Here is a 22,017-nt window from a genome sequence, read left to right on the forward strand (position 1 = left end):
TAAGGTAAATACATGAATTACAGTATTTTTAGTAGAGTAGTAAAATATAGGTACAGTAAGTAATATGATACAATGCATTTTTATTGTGTACAAGAAAAAAAAAGACACTGACGCAAACGCCTCTTGAAGGTCACCTCTTGCAACGAATCCAACGCTCCAACGAACTGGGGGTGGTCCCATATAGTACGTTGAATCGAGGTTGTACTGTATATATATATATATATATATATATATATATATATATATATATATATATATATATATATATATATATATATATATATATATATATATATAATATATAGATAGATAGATAGGTATATATATATATATATATTAGTATATTTTGATAGCAGTCTTTCCTGTAGACATATATTATTAAATATGACCGAAAAAGTAAGATTAATAATTCTAACACAAATTTTCTCAATCTTTCGTACATTTCTTTTCACTGTTGGAGGTAAATCAAAAATCAATTCTCCAAAATTCATTTTTATTTCTAGTCTGACGCGACACGAGCGCGTTTCGTAAAACTTATTACATTTTCAAAGACTTTAGTTTACAAATACACAACTGAATAGAACTTACGCATCTCCGATTTTGTTTTTATATCTACATTTGAGAGAGGTGGATGGGGTGAGGTGGCATTAACCCTTAAAGTGCGCATCACTTCATATGAAGTGTAAATCGTTTTACCAGTCAACTGCGCTTCACTTCATATGAAGTGTATGGGTACCGCGCACGATTTGAATGGCCCGCGGTGTAGCTGGGGGTCCCATACGCTGCCCAGGGGCTCTAGTAAACAGCGGCCATTTTGAAAAAAATTCCCGCTCACGATCCGAAGGCATGGGAGGGCCTCAGTTTAGCAAGAGTCACCATGGCGAGCGCACGGTCAAACGCCTCACGGGCACGCACCACTCAGTCCCTCACCCCAGAGCAAATAGCCCACGAATTATTCTCTGAAGGTGAAGAAAGTGTGTTTGACGATTCAGACAACGATGAGGATTATACACAGTTGTCGGGTGATAGTAGCAGCAGCAGTGAAAGTGAGAATGACCGCCATGCCATGGCGAGGCCTATACGCTCACCGATGCCTCCTCGCCCAGTTTCTACCCCAATTCTACCACGACCTCACAGTTCCTGTGGATATTTTCTGTTTGAGGGTGACGAGTCAGAGGGAGGTGACTCCTTTTCTGGGTTTAGTGACTCAGATCAAAGTTTTATTGAGCCTGTGGCTGGTACCAGTGGTGTAACTGGGCGAGAAATTGTCGCGTCAGCAGCATCTCGCCCGGCCAAGCGCCACCGCATGGCACCACATGAGGGACCAAGACCCTCGTGTTCACGTGCATCCACCTCACGTGCACCCACCTCACGTGCACGTAGCCGCTGTGCTTCTCGCAGACGGTATTCAGCTCCTGGTCGCCGGTATGCATCGCTTCCTCGCCGTCTTTCCTCTGCATCTCGCAGGACGCCTGGTGTACTTGAGTGGAGTGATGGTGACGATTTTATTCCTAATATTCCTCACTTTGACGATAAAGATGTAGGGATTACAAACCTTTTCCCTAATCAAGGTGAGGACATGGCTGAGATGGAATATTTTACAGCATTCTATGATGAACCACTCATGGAATACATTGTACACCAAACGAACCTGCATGCTGCTTACCTGATTGAGAGGGAAATCACAGAATTTTCACGACTGCAGCGTTGGAAAAATACCACAGTGGTGGAAATGTATGTGTTTTTGGCACCCTGTTTGTTGATGAAGCACTGTCACAAACATGCAATAAATGACTATTGGAGCAAGGACCATACAATACCAACACCTTTATTCGGGAAATATATGTCACGAGACAGGTTTCAGATACTCCTCAGGTGTCTACATTTTGGAAGTGTTCAGGACCGAACACCTGATGATAGACTGTGGCGAGTAAGGCACTACATGAACGATGTTATTGGAAAATTCAGAGATTTTTACGTACCAGCACAGAAGCTGGTGGTTGATGAATCTCTCATACTTTTCAAGGGACGTGTTCCATTCAAACAGTACATTCCCTCAAAACGAAACCGATTTGGCCTGAAATTTTTTGTTCTTTGTGATTGTGAGACAGGATACGTGTTACACATGATTCTGTACTCGGCTAGTGATGTAGACATTCCCGGTAACGACGAACATGGATTCTCGGGGAGTGTAGTGAAGACCATCATGGCTCCGTGGATGAACAAGGGACACATTTTATACACAGATAATTAATATACAAGTCCCTTGCTAGCTCGGTTCTTGCTAGAAAATAGAACCGGATTGGTTGGTACAGTAAAGCCACAACGAAGGGAAATGCCTGTGTTTGACAACGACATTGCAGTTGGCGAGTGTCAGAGAAGGAAAAGTGATAACATTCTGTCAGTTCGGTGGAAAGACAAAAGAGAGGTGAACTTGTTGACAACAATTCATGATGGAACAATGGTGAACAGTGGGAAAGTGAGCCATAAAACAAACGCACCACTATATAAGCCAGACTGTGTTTTAGACTATAATATCAACATGCGGTTGATTGATAAATCAGACATGATGATTGGCACTGCAGAGTGTGTGCGGAAGACATGTAGGTGGACGAAAAAAGTGTTCTTCCATCTTGTGGACATGAGCATGCTGAACTGTTTCAACATGTACCTTGTGAGAACTGGACGTAAGCCCACTTTCCGTGACTTTGTATTTGATGCTGCAATACAGTTATTAGGAAAGTTTGCAAAAGATGTCCCAGGTATTCAGCGGCCCATCATAAACCCACTGTTGCAGCATGCTGGTACTCCACGCCTCGCTCACACTGAAGGCTTCCTAGCACACAAACCTTAAGTATTTGCCACCTGGTGTGAAGCGTGCAATAGCCCAACGTGATTGCTTGGTGTGTAAAACAACGACACGTAGAGACAAGAAACGGAAGCTTGTGCAAACATGGTGTGAAACGTGTGGTATCCCATTATGTGCTGTCGACTGCTTCAATGACTACCACAGTCTTGAAATCTTCTAAGTGTGCTTCAAAGTGTGTATTGCGTGTGCGAGTGTGTAAATATGTAAACATATAAGCAGATAGCGTGTGCGTGTGTGTAAATATATACAAATATAAGCAGAACATACAATATAATAGACTGTAATGACATATTATATTGCCGTAATTGAAAACATTTGTGTGCGCCTGTGTATACTCAAATATGCAACAATTATTGATACAAAATATGTTCAAACAGTATTTGAAACACAATTAGTGAAAAAAAAATTAGATAAAATGCGCTTAGACATTGTAAATAAATAGCGCGAAAATATATTTGTGCCAACTCTGGCTGTTTGAGGACCGTGCGCAACACCTCCCGGGCGTGTACTGCATGAGCGAACATGCAGATTGTGACGTCATCACCGAGCTTCTCGGCTCTATTGCAACAAAAGTACAATAGAATTTTTTTTTTATTTTTCCCGTGATCAGTGAACAGAACTTAACAGATTAGCAAAAAAAAAAATTTTTTTTTTTTTTCAAAATGACATGCGCCTGTGCGGATGGCAGGATATTAGACCCCGAGCATGTTAAGGGTTAAGGGTTAATAGGGTATTAATTTCATCAACACAAGACAGAACAAGAGGTGGTATTAATAGGGTATTAATTTCATCAACATCATTCGTGTTGTTGATGAAATTAATACCCTATTAATACCACCTCTTGTTCTGTCTTGTGTTGATGAAATTAATACCCTATTAATGCCACCTCACCCCATCCACCTCTCTCAAATGTAGATATAAAATCGGAGATGCGTAAGTTCTATTCAGTTGTGTATTTGTAAACTAAAGTCTTTGAAAATGTAATAAGTTTTACGAAACGCGCTCGTGTCGCGTCAGACTAGAAATAAAAATGAATTTTGGAGAATTGATTTTTGATTTACCTCCAACAGTGAAAAGAAATGTACGAAAGATTGAGAAAATTCGTGTTAGAATTATTAATCTTACTTTTTCGGTCATATTTAATAATATATGTCTACAGGAAAGACTGCTACCAAAATATACTAATATATATATATATATATATATATAGATAGATAGATAGATAGATAGATAGATAGATAGGTATATATATATATATATATATATATATATATATATATATATAGATAGATAGATATATATAGATAGATAGATAGGTATATATATATATATATATATATATATATATATATATATATATATATATATATATAAATATATATATATATATATATATATATATATATATATATATATATATATATATATATATATATATAAATATATATATATATATATATATATATATATATATATATATATATATATATATATATATATATATATTAGTATATTTTGGTAGCAGTCTTTCCTGTAGACATATATTATTAAATATGACCGAAAAAGTAAGATTAATAATTCTAACACGAATTTTCTCAATCTTTCGTACATTTCTTTTCACTGTTGGAGGTAAATCAAAAATCAATTCTCCAAAATTCATTTTTATTTCTAGTCTGACGCGACACGAGCGCGTTTCGTAAAACTTATTACATTTTCAAAGACTTTAGTTTACAAATACACAACTGAATAGAACTTACGCATCTCCGATTTTATATCTACATTTGAGTGAGGTGGATGGGGTGAGGTGGCATTAATAGGGTATTAATTTCATCAACACAAGACAGAACAAGAGGTGGTATTAATAGGGTATTAATTTCATCAACACAAGACAGAACAAGAGGTGGTATTAATAGGGTATTAATTTCATCAACACAAGACAGAACACGAAACAATGGGTATTGAATAGAAGTGTTTGTAGAAAGCCTATTGGTCCATATTTCTTGATGCTTCTATATTGGAGCGGAGTCTTCAGGTGGGTAGAATATAGTTGTGCATTAATTGGCTGTTGATTGCTGGTGTTGACTTTTTGATGTGTAGTGCCTCGCAAACGTCAAGCCGCCTGCTATCGCTGTATCTATCGATGATTTCCGTGTTGTTTACTAGGATTTCTCTGGCGATGGTTTGGTTGTGGGAAGAGATTATATGTTCCTTAATGGAGCCCTGTTGCTTATGCATCGTTAAACGCCTAGAAAGAGATGTTGTTGTCTTGCCTATATACTGGGTTTTTTGGAGCTTACAGTCCCCAAGAGGGCATTTGAAGGCATAGACGACGTTAGTCTCTTTTAAAGCGTTCTGTTTTGTGTCTGGAGAGTTTCTCATGAGTAGGCTGGCCGTTTTTCTGGTTTTATAGTAAATCGTCAGTTGTATCCTCTGATTTTTGTCTGTAGGGATAACGTTTCTATTAACAATATCTTTCAGGACCCTTTCCTCCGTTTTATGAGCTGTGGAAAAGAAGTTCCTGTAAAATAGTCTAATAGGGGGTATAGGTGTTGTGTTAGTTGGTAAGGTAACTAAGGTAACGAACATAGGAATGTGCCTAAATGCCAACAGCGACTGCCCAGACAGGTAGAAGAGGAGTGTTGTTAACGCATATGTCGACCGTGCTCTCAGCCACAGCTCAGAATGGAAGCAAGTCGACGAAGAACTCTGTAGGGTAAGGCAGGTCCTAGTCAACAACGGCTTCTCCAATGGTTTCGTCGAAGACATCATAAGAAGGAAAGTGAAACGCCATGCAACCTCTGAAGAGACAACTAACACAACACCTATACCCCCTATTAGACTATTTTACAGGAATTTCTTTTCCACAGCTCACAAAACGGAGGAAAGGGTCCTGAAAGATATTGTTAATAGAAACGTTATCCCTACAGACAAAAATCAGAGGATACAACTGACGATTTACTATTAAACCAGAAAAACGGCCAGCCTACTCATGAGAAATTCTCCAGACACAAAACAGAATGCTTTAAAAGAGACTAACATCGTCTATGCCTTCAAATGCCCTCTTGGGGACTGTAAGCTCCAAAAAACCCAGTATATAGGCAAGACAACAACATCTCTTTCTAGGCGTTTAACGATGCATAAGCAACAGGGCTCCATTAAGGAACATATAATCTCTTCCCACAACCAAACCATCGCCAGAGAAATCCTAGTAAACAACACGGAAATCATCGATAGATACAGCGATAGCAGGCGGCTTGACGTTTGCGAGGCACTACACATCAAAAAGTCAACACCAGCAATCAACAGCCAATCAATGCACAACTATATTCTACCCACCTGAAGACTCCGCTCCAATATAGAAGCATCAAGAAATATGGACCAATAGGCTTTCTACAAACACTTCTATTCAATACCCATTGTTTCGTGTTCTGTCTTGTGTTGATGAAATTAATACCCTATTAATACCACCTCTTGTTCTGTCTTGTGTTGATGAAATTAATACCCTATTAATACCACCTCTTGTTCTGTCTTGTGTTGATGAAATTAATACCCTATTAATGCCACCTCACCCCATCCACCTCACTCAAATGTAGATATAAAATCGGAGATGCGTAAGTTCTATTCAGTTGTGTATTTGTAAACTAAAGTTTTTGAAAATGTAGTAAGTTTTACGAAACGCGCTCGTGTCGCGTCAGACTAGAAATAAAAATGAATTTTGGAGAATTGATTTTTGATTTACCTCCAACAGTGAAAAGAAATGTACGAAAGATTGAGAAAATTCGTGTTAGAATTATTAATCTTACTTTTTCGGTCATATTTAATAATATATATACATATATAGATAGATAGGTATATATATATATATATATATATATATAGATAGATAGGTATATATATATATATATATATATATATATATATATATATATATATATATATATATATATATATATATATATATATATAGAAGATAATATTAGTGGTCAGTGAGAACCCACAAGGTCTCCTCTGAATACTTCTTATTTTCTTCTCCGAGGCTATGGGTCCCCACATTGGCACCAGAGGTGGTACCCTCACAAACTTAAAAAAAAAAAAAAAGTATATATATATATATATATATATATATATATATATATATATATATATATATATATATATATATATATATATAAATTAAAAGTTTGTGAGGGTACCACCTCTGGTGCCAATGTGGGGACCCATAGCCTTGGAGAAGAAAATAAAAAGTATTCAGAGGAGACCTTGTGGTATATATATATATATATATATATATATATATATATATATATATATATATATATACCACATATATATATATATATATATATATATATATATATATATATATATATATATATATATATATATATATACATATATATATATATATATATATATATATATATATATACCACATATATATATATATATATATATATATATATATATATATTTATATATACATATATATATATATATATATATATATATATATATATATATATATATATATATATATATATATATATATATATATGACAATGTCAGACCACGAAGGAAAAAGGAAAGTACGAATGTACTTTCGTATATTAAATACATCTTCAGAAGGTCTGATGAACCTTGGACCTTCTGAAGATGTATTTAATATACGAAAGTACTTAAGGAAATTTCCTGTTTCATTTTTCCTTTGTGGTCTGACATTGTCACATTCTTAATCACGTGTTTATTTTCGTGATATACACACATATATATATATATATATATGTGGTATATATATATATATATATATATATATATATATATATATATATATATATATATATATATATATATATATATATACAGGCATACCTCAGTTTAAGAGTTTAATTGGTTCCTGGAGATGCCTCGTATTCCGAAAACTCGTATTCCGAAGCTAATTTCCCCATAAGAAATAAAGGGAAATGAATTAATCCGTTCCTGATTACCCCAAAAACCCCACATCAAACTAAATTTTTATACCTAATTCATCTAAATATACCTACAAAACTATGTTCAAGTTATTACTTACCTTGCTGTTGAATGCTGTAGGCGTATGGAAGATGGTGAGGAGGGGGGAGGAGGAGAGGAGTTACTGTTTGGAAGGGGAGTTACTGTTCCCTTCCATTATCACATCAGGCAGTGAAGACCTTTCTGGTGTGCTCTCCCTGGGACGTTTTATCTGAGTGCCACTAGGTCCTGGTTGAGGCTCACTGCTCGATTTCCTCACCACACATCTGTCCAAACCCTGGCTTTCTCACAAATAATGGCCTCCGAAACACTATCACCCCTTAACTCCTTGTCGTGTATCCAAATTAATAACAACTTTTCCACTTCTTCAAGTATTTGTGGTCTTTGTTTCGTTATTGTTCTGACTCCTTTTGCCACTTTAGCACCCATAATCTCATTTTTCTTCTTAAGTATAGTGCATATTGTTGATGTGACTTTGTTGTACTGCCTACAAAGTTCAACAACATGTGTACCGTTCTCATGCTTCCGAATGATCTCTTGTTTCTCCTCTATTGTCATCATCACATGGGCTTTCTGGCCTTTATCCTTACCACTGGCTTTCTTGGGACCCATGGTGAGATATATAATAACAAATTGTATAGTCAAATCACCAAAAATCCAACAAAACACTGAAAATCCGCGAGAAGAATTGATGTGGGGTAGTCACTGGGCGCGAGACAATGGTAAACTGAGGGGCGACGATCGCCGAACCACCACACGCTAGGTCGGCCTGTACGTGTATCAACAAACTCGTGTCCCGAGGTAACCCTCGCGTTCCGAGACATATTTTTCAAGGAAATCCTGCTCGTATTCCGAAAAACTCGCATACAGGGACACTCGCATTCCGAGGTACCACTGTATATATATATATATATATATATATATATATATATATATATATATATATATATATATATATATATAGGGGGTACCACCTCTGGTGCAATTATAGGGACCCACAGCCTCAGAGAAGGGAACACAGAGCATTCAGGGAAAAACTTGCCATTTAACTCTGAATACGTATGAGTGTTTGCTTCTCCTACCACCCACCCCCCCCCTTTTTTTTATGGTGTACACTTTATTATGCAAGGTTATACAGTTACATATCTGATTTTATACAAAAAATTAACATTAAGAGGACACAAAAAAATAGTTTGCTTCCTAGAGGCTGTAGATTTCCTCGAACTCCTCCGACGCCGGGCAGGAACCGAGGATGCAGCGAGCATTCCCCCTCTGGATCGCGACACTGAGGCACTGAAAGAGAAAACTTGTTGCTCTAGGGTCTCTTGTGGTGTCAATGAGCTTGGAACCAAGATCCTTAAGAAACCTTCTTGCACTCTCTCCCCATGGGCCTCGGATCTCAGACCCTAATGGAACGAAGTTGTACCAATGATCAAATTGCCTGTACTTGGCTGACTTGTCTCTTTCTCTGCGTGTCGCCGTGGCTCCTGCTGTGCCGGCAGAGAGGTTGATGTATGTGGTTGCCAGGGTGGATACACAAGTATAGTCCCATGCCAACTGTCTGCCATCCTTCCACAGTCGCAGTGTGATTCCGTCTGGTCGGCCGGCAAAGCTAACAGAGTCACGGTTCAGTAGGTTGCGGGGCTCTCTCTCCGCTGGACACTGAGCAGAGGCAAGGCTTCTTTTAATGATGTCAGTGACTTCGTCGTGTCTAGTGTTCCAACCACCAGATTTTTCACAGTGCAGGCCATGCAGTCCATATTCGTCAGCATCTGCCTCGCCGCAAATACACCTATGAACAGTGTGGATAGGGGCAGCAAGACGGAGAGCGACTGCAATACGGAGCTCCTGCGGATCAAGACGTGTGCCTGTCGCAGACATAGGGACTGCCAAAAGGAAGTCCCCTGCATGGGGAGCCTGCACAGCTGTGAAGCGTGCACGATCACTGGGGGTTATTGCTGCCTCCAGCAAAGCTGTGGCTTCTTTGTCTACAATGGGACTGTCCCAACTGGATTGTTTCTTGGCTTTCGGCATGGCTGGTCTGAGTGCTGGGTCTGCCATGGCACCCCATTTCGTGTCGCATTCCATGTAGTGGGGGTCCTGTATCCCCGCTACATCACTCAGGGTGTCAGGTAGAATTTCCTTAACCAGGTCATCTGATGCTGAGGAGGAAAACAGGAAGGCTGGGACAGCAATTTGAGTAGCAGTGCGGACACCCAAGCCACCGAGCCTAACAGGAAGAGTGGCTTGTTTCCACTGGCATTTGTTGAGGGAGAGGTTAACAACTTTTTCCAGCATGGTCTTCAGTAAGAGGTCATACTCTTCAAGCTTTCGGCTGTCGTAAGATGGGGCGCACCTTAGAAAGTAGGTTAGCCTCGGAAGGGATAGGCATTTGGTGAGGAGATAAAAAGCATCGTGGGCATCGATGTCACCTATTTTGTCTTCCATCCTCCTAAGGTCTGTGATTTTCTTGTCAAGGATCTCCTCAATGGCGTTAGACCAGAGGGGGGCTCCAAGGAGGGTGCTGTTCTCGGCCCTAATGACATGGGCTCCAGGCAAGGCTGACCTTATTCTAGCTACGATATCTGGGTTGGAAGAGACTACTTCACACTTGGATGGGTTCAGGACAAGACCCAGGCTTACTTCTTGCTCCCTTATTTTCCTGATATCTGCCAAGAGATGGTCTACGGTGCCAGCTATAGTGCCATCATCCAAAAACCAGATGTTGAACTCGCTGGACAAGCTTTCGGTGATTTCTTTTAAGACTAAGCAGAAAAAAAGGGGAGCAAGAGGATCACCTTGCTGAACACCTTCATATGATCTGATTTCATGTTCACCAAAGAGCAGTTTTGACTCACCACTGTAGCACGATAGTATGAACGGGTAGAGGGGGCTGGAAATGACGATGTATGGCACAAAGTACTGCATCTCTTCTGACCATGTTGAAGGCATTCCGAAAGTCCAGTTTGAGCAGGGCCTTTTCATCAGAAATGTTGGTGATGTATGCTCGTGCTGCATGGGCAGCCGTTTCACAGCCTTGGGGGATTCCAAATCCTAGCTGGATTGGTCTCAACAATTCAGCCGCTTGCTGGCTGACTACCCTTGTAGCAGCCTTGGCAATCAGGCGTCGGAGAGTGATGCCAACAGCGATTGGCCTGATTCCTTTGTCCTTCTTTTTGAGAGCACAGAGGGAGGCACCAAAAAAGAGAGGCCTGATGACCTCAGGTATATCACCAGCCAGGCACATGTTGACGAACCTTGTGAGTTCCATAAGAAGATCTTGTGCAGCATCACCAACCGCAGGATTTAACATTTGCTTGATGTGCTGAGGTTTCCACCTGCTGACCCAGGTGGAAAAGAAAGGGCTGCTTTGTAGACCTCAGACACAATTAATGGGTCTGAAATGGTGTCTGCTGATGGCGGAACGATGTTGTCGCCTAGAGGGGCTCTGGGTGGGTGCTTGCTTTGCAGGGCCCGTGCTGTGGCTGAGTTTCGAGGAGCAATTTTCTCGTCACTGGTGAGGACTCTAATAGCACTTGCGGTATTTCCCTCCTCAATTTTCTTGGTGATTTGTGCTCTGATTTTGTACGTTTCCGGTATGTTGTTGTTAACATTTCTGCGGTGGATGTGTTTTGCTCGGAGAGGCAGGCGAACTAGGTAGTCCCCCCCTGGGTATTCATTTATCTTCCTCAGGACTACTGTGTGTGTGTGTGTGTGTGTGTGTGTGTGTCTGTGTGTATATATATATATATATATATATATATATATATATATATATATATATATATATATATAATATATATATATATATATATATATATATATATATATATATATATATATATATATATATATATATATACATACATATATATATATATATATATATATATATATATATATATATATATATATATATATATATATATATATATATATATATATATATATATATGCAATTGACGATCACAAAACACTGATCATTTTATGCGGAAAATCCACAGAGAAATATGAAATGAGGTGAACGTTTCGGCTTTGTTAAAGCCTTTGTCAACACCAGACTGACTGACTGGTGTTGACAAAGTCAGTCAGTCTGGTGTTGACAAAGGCTTTAACAAAGCCGAAACGTTCACCTCATTTCATATTTCTCTGTGGATTTTCCGCATATATATATATATATATATATATATATATATATATATATATATATATATAAATATAAAAAGTTTGTGAGGGTACCACCTCTGGTGCCAATGTGGGGACCCATAGCCTCGGAGAAGAAAATAAAAAGTATTCAGAGGAGACCTTGTGGTTTCTCACTGAACACCAATATTATCTTCTCCTACCACCCCCATTCTTTTGTATGTACACATATATATTTGCTTTATTTGAACTTTGTTACAAAAAAGGAGTTACATATAGGTTACAAAGATGGTTATCATAGGTTGTCGAGTTCCTCCAGCTCCTCAGATGGCGGGCAGGAACCCTGGATGCAGTGCGTATTTCCCCTCTGTATCTCCACGCTGAGGCGCTGGAAAAGAAAGCTTGCAGCTCTAGGGTCCCTTGTTGTTTCAATGAGCCTAAAACCCAGTTCCTTCAAAAAACTGGTAGCACTTTTACCCCAGGCGCCGAGTGTCTCAGAAGCAATGGGGACAAAATTGTAGTGGTGATCCAGTTCTCTATACTTATGGGATTTGGCTGCTTCCCTGTGGGTGGCAGCGCCACCTGGTTGTGCAACACTGAGGTCAATGTAGGTGTTAGCCAGGGTTGATACGCACGTGTAGTCCCATACCAACTGCTTGCCATTCTTCCAGGGGTTCACTGTGATACCATCCGGGCGACCAATAAGAGCATCAGAGTTACGGGGCGTTAGGTAACGGGGCTCTCTTTCAGCTGGGCATCCAGCTGTGGTGAGGCTCCTCTTGATGATGTCGTTAACTTCACTGTGCCTCGAGTGCCATCCCCCTGTGCTTTGGCAGAGTAGGCCATGGTGGCCGTACCTGTCAGCCACCACCTCGCCGCAAATACACCTATATCTGGTGTGGATTGGGGCAGCAAGGCTGAGGGCCACAGCAATTCGGAGGGCATGTGGTGTGAGACGCGTGCCAGTTGCCGACATTGGGGTTGCTAACAGGAAATCCCCTGCATGTGGGGCTGCTACTGCTGTGAGGCGAGCAATGTCGTGTTGTGTTGTTGCAGCACACATATATATATTCATTATTTACTGTACTAATTTATAGTATTAATATTAATTTTATTATTACCTAAATTTTCAGTATTATTTTATTATGAGCATAATTTATTATTATGGGTCTTGGAGTTACTATTTACTATTTTTGACCACTACTACGTGGCACTTTTGACGTTATATCTGTTATTTTACTATATTATTATATTAATAACATTAATTCTTGTTACATTTACGGATCCCTAGTCTGGTGTCCATCTCGCATTGCCTCAGATCTACAAGACCTAGTTGGAGTTCTTGGGATTCTGCTGCTCGCAGATTGCTCATTGACATTCCAAGGCTGCACTTATCGGCGCCTTTTAAGGCAGTTTCTTTGGCTAACTATTCAGTTCTAGCATGCATTCAGAGGCCAACATGCGATGGAGATCACTGAAATGGACCCTGTTACCATCCTTATAATTTTGTTGTATTCGTGTGTAGTCTGGACACAAGCATGTTACAGTGATGCCTTAAAGAACTGTTTTCTTATATTCGATTTATTGTGTTCTATTATATATTGATTTGATATTATATATATTGAGCATATATTATATATATATATATTGGTGTGATCTCTTGTTTTATATTATTATATTGGATTATATTTGAATTGAGTTATTACTCGCTAGATTTCCCTCTGGCTTAACGTCTGCCTTTGACCCAGGTACGGTAACTGGTTACCCGACCCCCTTTTTCACCCGTCTGGTTTTTTTTTCCGTTGAAGTTCTACTCGGATCGATAGTTACTACTTAGTAGTTACTTTGCTCGGTCTAGTTATCCTGGAAGATCATATTCTCCTCCTTTCCCCTTAGTTTTGCCCTAGTCACTCCCATTCTCTGTGCTAGTGTTTCCTTTTCTGCGTTTTCTCCTCAGGGTATCATTCTGGATCTATCAATTAATGACAGTTGCCCAGTTTTGCTTCTGGATAAGCCCCCCCCTTTCTCTTGCAACCTAATTCCAGCAGTACCTTTAATAGGTAAGCCCATCACGTTACCACTGCATGCCCGCTTCTGCCCACCCTTACTGCCTTAATACTTCCAGAACCGACTACAGAATGCACACGAGGTACACCATCAATGAACAAGGAAAAAAGGGATGGAGCCCGAGGGCAGACTACTGTACCCATCAAGTTGACACCACCCTCACTGCTCTGGGGCGGGCCGCAGCGACAACGGTGGACACAGGGTCGACCCTGGGGGTGAGTCGCAGGCCTCACCGAGTTGCCGTCCGCCATTCCCCAGCACCTGCCCTTCCTGGCTGCAGTCCACTTATCCCGGTCCTGTCTTACATCACGCGTCCCTACTGTCTTTACTCCTGATTGAAAGGGTGGGTGTAGCACCGGTCCCCAAGTGTTCCACTGTCCGCAGCTACTTTCTCTGCCTTGTAGGAAGTAACTTAAATTTGCCCAAACTTTACGTCCATTCTAGGTACTAGTAAGCCCTACCTTTTGTCCGGAAATTCTTATCTCCTTATTCCTTGGCGGCATGGCCTCATGGCCAGAGTTAATTTTCTCCTCCAATTTGATATCAGGCTTTTTCCCAGTCTCTATGTAAATTTCCGCATGCCTAGTTAATTTCCGTATTAATTCAACTACGGTTTAGCATTATGTCTTTCTGGTCTTTTGGCCAGGCTTCATTAAATGTTATGTTGTCTATTCTCATTATATTTACTCTAAATGCCCTGATTGTCTATTACAATTGTGATTATACATTTGCCTCTCCTATTACTAGATAATAAGCTATTCGGTTTCTGCAGATTTTGATTTATCTTGTTACTTGGCTATAAGCATACATTTTTAATGTTCTACGGGTGTTCATTTTAAGTTGATTTAGTGTACTTAGAGTTATCCACAAGGCCTACGGGCTCACTATAGCCCGTGTTACCTGGAACTTTCTGTTTCAGGTAGCGAATCTTTAACAACAACAACATCTATGTTATGCATTTGTTAAGTCTCACTTATAGCCGCCTCATTTACATGTTCTGCAGAAATTTTTTACTTGTACTTCTACTACTTAACACTTTCGCACTCTCGGCGCTCAAAAAAAATCAATACCCCAGATGCTTTCGGTACTTCGCGCGCCTACGCGGTAAGTCCGAAAAAGTGTACACTCTTTTGACTGTCCTGACAATAATTGAAGGCACACGTATTTAAATTTGGTATCACTGTGTTCGCAATGAAATTGTCTATAAGAGCATACCTATAAAATGCCGCCCAAGCATAAGGAGTATCAACACCAAATAAAAAACTATGCAGATCCCTCGCCGAGAGCGCCAAACAGCAACAAAATGTTTCCACTCTCTTAATGGTTGCGAAGCCTACAGTTGTCCTACATCGCTAATTTTGGTATCATTGGAATCGCAATAAAATTCTCTACACGGACATATGCATATGAATGTTTAATATAGGTAATTGCCCACCCGCAAGAGTGTGTAAAGTGGAGAGTAGTTAGCCGCGAGCGCACTAGCGAAAACACAGGGGGGAAATCATGCTTGGAAAGTTTATACATTTATACGTTTCCTGACCCTACTTTTCTATGTACGTATTTCTTTTTTATACCAATGTGTTCGCAATAAAATTTTCTATAAGATGAAATGTATAACATTTGTACAAAGCATGTGTAAGAGAAGCGCCAAATATAGAACCACGTCGCTCAGTATGCGTTCGCGGCAGAAACGAACGCATTGTTTTCGTTCGTTTGATGTTTGTCATGTTTATACTTGTTGAAACATTTTATAATTTGTATGACAGTGATCGCAGTAAAATTCCCTACACAGACATATACATAACACATACAAATATTTCCCACGTGTTGGATATATCAACGGGTAAAGGGAACCCACTGCCACACGGCCGCCACACCCAGAGCCACACCCGCCACACCCCTAAACATACTTTGTGTTTTTTTTTTTTTACTCATAGAAGTTTATGTGATATAATATCAACTTGTAGTTGAGACGTTGTTCTGAATCTATAATTCTTCTATTTCTTGGATGCACTGGAGGAATATTGTCTTCTACAGGAACCACCAAACTTGTAGTAGAATCTTCTATGAAATCAGAAACATCAAGTGGTTCTATGTCCTCAATGTCCATTTCAGAATTTGTGGTTGATGAGTGGGCTTGAGGTGTTGAGGTGAACAGAGGACGCCTCGCACCAGATGGGCCGGGTGTTGAAACTGCCGCGTCAGCAGGAGGAGCTGCGCTGGCATCTATGTCGGGAACATGTGGTATACTTGTTGTTGTTGGTTGTCGTTCTCCCTCCCGGTGAGGGAGAACGGGAATTTCATGGAGAAAAATCTGAGAGTATCCCCATCCATTTCGGTTAAAAAATGGAATTTATAGAAATATTTTTTCGATGGACTAGAAAAGTAGGCTGTTATGCGGAATCGTAAGAAAAAACGGTGACGAGTTATCTCTAATCAAAAGTGCGAAAGTGTTAATAAATAAGCCCCCATACTATTGGTGTTTTTTTTCCCCTGATCAGAAATATGCACACTATAATTTTGAGTACAGCAATGATTCACACATTTTCTAGGGGGGACCCGTCAGCTCCCCGGAGCTTTACCGGCTGATATGCTAATGTCAGACTTTGGCATCAGTCATGTGTATGGAGTTCTAGGGCCTACCGGGGACCACGGCCAGAACCTGGCCCCCTCAGAGAGGCAAGGGGAGCAATGGCCTATAGAAACCCCCCCGTGTGGTTGGAAGCATTCTATGTCTGCCATCGACCGGGTCAAGCATCCAGAAAGGTAAGCATTCCAAAACAAACCCCTATTCTGGTGAAAATTGCTACCTAAAGCTGAACTAGTGGATAGAACTCTTCAACAGAAAACAAGGAAACTAGTATGACGTCATACGTCACCGCGCCACTGTCTGCGCAGCTTCCCCCTCCCCGGGAGGGGGAAGGGGGAGCCTCAGACCTCCCACGCCGGCTATCCACCCATCAGTTCTTCGGCTGATGCTATAGGCACTGGTTATGTGCTCCGGCTCAAGTGGTTGTTTCAGCACTGTACCTAGAGTGTGGTGTCTGTTTTCTAGGTGGTGCGTGAGCCGGGAGTGATTCTCCAGTACTTGGGCTGCATGCCCCTAGGGTTCCCTTCCCTAGGTGCCCTGTAAGTACTGCCCTTGGGGCTTGGGGCCACCTTCCACAAGTTCCTTGGGTCCTGCCCCTGCTTGGCCGTTTACTGCTTGGTTTTCGGCCGCTCTTTGTGTGCTCGGGTGTTCTGTCTCCCTTGTTCGCCTTAGAGTAAGGGGCAGGTTTTGCACTGGTGGGGCGCGGGGTACTGTGCAGCTTGTCTTTACCAATCGTAGCAGCCGGCTCTGTTCCGCTTGGGTACACTGTCCTCTTGCGGGGTTTTCTTTTTCTTTTTGTTTATCTACCTGGTGGGGGGGGTCTGCCTTCATTCTTGCCCCTTGTGTCCCTTGTGTTCTGAGTATTTTCTGGTGGTACCCCCTGCTAGGTCCCCGTGAGTGTACATGTCCCGGGGGTTCAGCTCTTAGAAAGTTGTTTGGTAGCTTTGGGTGCCTGTTAGCAGTACCCTGCCTGGGATTACCTGAGCGCGAGTCCTCTTATAGTAAACGCTCGGGACCCTGGGAAACCCCTGGGGGCGCGCGGGTCCGATGGATGTGACCCCAGAGTCCCCCCCTCACTTCCAGCGAGTTTGAGGGTTGCTCTCACCCTTTGTCTCTGGGTGACTGTTTTGCCTCCGTCTGCTGCCTGTGGGTTCAGTGACACCTTCGACCCAGAGTCCTGCGAGTTTGGTTGCTCATTGTGGCTCGGTTACCCAGTTGTGCTGACAAAGCGGGTGCGGGCAGCAGGGGCGTTGCACTTGAGCCTTGGTGGTGGCAATGTTCTTGTGGTTTCCTCCCCGGGAGCCCCGGGGCTGCCCCGTTGTAGTTCGTTTTGGGACTTGGGGGTGTTGGTTGCTTCGGTTCCATCCACGCTCCCTTGTCTTTCCCCTGGATCACCCTTCCTGCCTGCATCCGGTTCCTTACCGTCTGTAGGTTCGGGGCGGGGTTTTTGATGGTGGTGAGAGACTTGGGCAGTCTCGGGGAATTCCCCTTCCGGAGTAGTGACGGGGGCATTTGAGCCTGTTCCTCCAGCCGTGTTGTATGAGTCTGCCAGTGGGCTCCCTTCCTTAGTCTTTTTCATGGCTGCCCCGGTTTTCTGGTACGGCCGGGGCTTTGGGGGAACGGCTCGGGTAGGTTCCCGGGGCTGGGGAGGGGCTGACTTGGGGGGCCTTGGCCCCGTTGGACCCCGTGGTTTTTTTTTTTTATCCCCCTCTAGGTGGGACTTGTGGTTACGCAGAGTGGGGTTTTTCCTCCCCACTCGCCGTATGTGCTGTTGGGCGTCAGCCCCTTCCCGTGCTCGGTTCCTTGGCCTTTGAGTCGGTTGGTTCCGTCCTGTGGGTGGATGTTTCCTCTCACCCTTTTTTGGGACGGTGTTTTCGTCATGTTTCCCCGTTCGATGGGGTTCTATGTGACTTCTGATCTCGGGTGCGCCTGCGCCTTCGTGTGCCTTCGGAACTAGTGTTGGCTTCTGTGTTCTCGTGGGTTCGGGAAGGTTTTTCGCTACTTCCTGCATTATTGGAACGTCTGTCGGCTCCTCGTCCTTGTCGCCGTTTTGGGCTACTTGTGGCCCGGTTGGGCTACTTGTGAGCCGGTTGGGCTACTTGTAGCTCTGTTGGGCTACTTGTCGCCCTGTTGGGCTACTTGTCGCCCTGTTGGGCTACTTGTTGCCCGGTTGGGTTCCTTTTTGGGCTCTTTGCTTCTTTGGCCGGTTTTATTGTTCCTGCTTCCTCTTTTGGCTACTTTTCTCGTGCAGTAGTCCTGGCTGGCGCCTTCCCGCAGAGAGGGTGTGCGGTTCGGCCAGCGTGTTATGCGCATGCGCCGTGGAGTTTGTTTTGGTCTGGGCGGTGTTTCAGTGCTGGTGTTTTGCGCCCTTTTTGCTACAGTGCTTCGCCTCTCGTTCTTCTTCCTGGCTGCGGTATGTGCCCCTTCGCGCCGGGGGTGGCCCGGTTCCCAGTTGTGGGGAGAACACCGCGGTTTTCCCTGTGTCATGGGTGTGGACCGCCTCCTTCGACTCTCCCTGCTCTCCTGCGAGTCCGGCTCTGGCGTCTTCACCTGGTGGTGCTCCCAGGTTCTTCTGGGCACGGTTGAGTCGTGTCAAGTTCGTGCCACCGTTCACCAGGTGAGTTTCTGTGGTCTGGCGTCTTTTGGCCGGGCGCTGTATGCGGAGTTGTTTATATACCTGTCTTTATTTAGGTATATTTTTGTACGACTGAGACCGTTTGCACACCAGTGACTGTCCCTTTTTCAACCCTTCCTGTCCCCCTCATGTGCATCTCCAACCCATGCTGGAGTCATTCAGAGGACCCACCTTTTTTAATGTTGTGAGGTGTGGGGGTTGTAGGGTTGGTTCTGTACTCACCTGGTAAGGCTCCTGGCTGTGCTTGCAGGGTTTGAGCTCTGGCTCTTGGGTCCCGCCTATCTGGTAGAACTTGCGGGATAGTACCAGTGGAGTGCAGTGGTGCTATTGGCACATTTGGGGAACACTGTATTACCATCAGAGGTCTGTGCTTCTTACACGACCTACTTGCGAGCATAATCTTTCTTGCTGGTTCGTCCGTGGACTTCCAGGGCACACTAGCCTGTTTTCGTATAGCAGTTCCTGCCCATCCTGGTTGTGGGGGTATGTGGGCCGGTGGACTGCTCCTAGCAGCTGCCTGGTGGGCCACCCTCTGGCCGGTCTAGCCTGGCCTTGGGCCGGGCTTGAGGTGTAAAAGAGCTCCCAGTACCTCCTTCAGCAGGTATTGAGCGGGGTTTCTTCGCCGTCAGTCGCCTGGTGCAGGTTTCTGGGCCTGCGGGGTTTTGTCGTGTCTCCGTTGGCCCTGTCTGGGGTCTGCCTGCTCCATTCTCTGCCTTTGCAGAAGGAAGTTGCTATTTACATGTTGCATGTTGCAGTGTTGCTGCTGCTGCACATGTGCATTGGTACCGCGTTTCACGGTGGCGTGTCCTTGTTCCTGTGTCCGGTTGTGGAGTGGCACTTTGCTGCTGTTTTGTGCTTGGGGATTGCGTGGGGGTTTTTCTGTCCACCCCTGGTTGTTTTGCTGGGGGTTTTGTGCTTCTGCTCTTTCTTCCTGCCTCCTCTGCAGCAGGGGGTGTTCTGCGTGTGTTCTTAAGCATTTTTCAGCCTGTGTCCTGTGATGTGCTTCTTTGTCTCGGTCTATTTCAGTTGTTTGTACCCCCTTGGTTCGGGTATTGTTCTGGCGGCGACCCTTCCGCCTTCTTTGGTTTCCTAGCTTGCCCTGCGTTTTTTTTTTTGGGGGGGGGGTCTTGCAATGTCTCGCGTCGGACCCGTCGTTTCTGAACTCCTGGCGGGCTTGCATGCTTTGGGGAGTTTTTCTGTTCAGCAGACGTTCCATCTCCTTGTGCCGCCTGGGTTTCGGTGGTTGCGCCCGAGATCTTCCTGCGGCTCCGCCTTTTCCTGGGCTCAGAGGGGCCTTGTCGGGGCTGCTTATGTTCTGCCTCGCGGTCTCGCCTCCGGTTGGTGGTCGGGTGGCTTCGTGGTAGGTGTCCCACCTGCGTGCTTCTCTTGGCGGCAGTATGGGGTATTTTGGTGGTCCTTCCTTTTCCTGTCCCTTCTTAGGTGGTTACTCTTGTTAGCTTGGTTTACTCTCAGCTTGGTTTTCTGATGGGGGTTGAGGGCCGTCGTCTTGCCACATACTGTCGCTTCTTTTCGTCCGGCGCTGGCGGAGCCGCTTCAGCTTGCTTTCGGTCTTGGTGTTGCTTCTGCACTGTTAGAAAGCTGTCTTTTGCGTCGTTTCACCTCCAGCCTGTTCGTGCGCCGCTTGCACCATCCTGGTCTCTGGTCAGCATGCTCTGTCTTCTCCTCGGTTGGTAGTGCCCCTTCGGTTCCGATGTGATTTTTCATCGGCTCTTTCCTTTTGGCCTTTGCCTCTGGGGTCGAGTCGCTGAGTTTTCTTGCTCCTTCAGTTTTAGCGTTTTGGTTGTTCGGTGGCAGCAGTCTCCATCTCTTCTGGCACGGGGTGGGGCTGCTGCGTTCTGGAGGGGTCCATGGTTTGTTGGTGCTTCGTTGGTCGGGCCGGGGGTGTGTCGTTTTTTGGTATTCAGTAGCGGCCCTCCGCTGTTGTTTGCGTGCCACGGCATTTGGGTCCGGAGCGCGTTTTGCGTTGATCCGGTTCTGTTCTTCCCGGTTCGCGGGTGATGGTGTCCTGGGTGCTCAGCTGTGTTCTTGCGGCTAAGCTGCCTGTGTTCTTCCCTCATGCCTGTGGTGTTCGTGGCTTCGCTGCTCTCCCTGCCGTCTGGGCGACTTGGCCTTGCGGTCTTTCGGGCATGGATTTTTGGTGTTCGTGCAGGGGCCTTGCTGCTCGTTGTTCTCGTGTTGTTCCCGGGACTTTTCGGGGCTGTGGCGCCTTGGGTTGGCGTTTGCTGCCGGTTGTCTCGCCTCCGTGGGGGGTGCGTGGTGTCCGCCTCCCGGTTCTGTCCCTTTGACCTTCCTCTGTGAGTAGTTAGCTCCGGGGAGCCAACGAGGCTTCCCCCCCCAGAAAACCAGCGTTGAATGTAATGAAACGCCATTTTCTGGGTGAGACCCGGAGGCTCCCCGGCAACCCTCCCTCCCTCCGGTCGGCGGTTTTTCGCATGTTTTGACATCCAGCCTCAGAACTGATGGGTGGATAGCCAGCGTGGGAGGTCTGGGGCTCCCCCTTCCCCCTCCCGGGGAGGGGGGAGCTGCGCAGACAGCGGCGCAGTGACGTATTGACGTCATACTAGTTTCCTTGTTTTCTGTTGAAGAGTTCTATCCACTAGTTCGGCTTTAGGTAGCAATTTTAACCAGAATAGGGGTTTGTTTTGGAATGCTTACCTTTCTGGATGCTTGACCCGGTCGATGGCA

General features: G+C 43.8%; 1 protein-coding gene across 7 annotated transcripts in view; it reads left to right on the top strand.

The window, feature by feature from the left end:
- The window catches only part of LOC123755975 (zinc finger protein 271), a 179,124-nt gene extending 162,564 nt beyond the window's left edge, over positions 1–16,560 (top strand). For 6 of the 7 annotated variants that reach the window (XR_011228412.1, XR_011228413.1, XR_011228409.1 and 3 more), the window contains 2 exons: positions 14,145–14,429; positions 16,202–16,560. The gene's annotated coding sequence lies outside the window, so the exon portion shown is untranslated. The remainder of the gene's footprint in view (positions 1–14,144; positions 14,430–16,201) is intronic. The other variant, XR_011228415.1, reaches the window with a different exon arrangement.
- Positions 16,561–22,017: the final 5,457 nt, after the last annotated feature.

Source organism: Procambarus clarkii, chromosome 2, assembly GCF_040958095.1.
Source record: "Procambarus clarkii isolate CNS0578487 chromosome 2, FALCON_Pclarkii_2.0, whole genome shotgun sequence".
Lineage (NCBI taxonomy): Eukaryota > Metazoa > Arthropoda > Malacostraca > Decapoda > Cambaridae > Procambarus > Procambarus clarkii.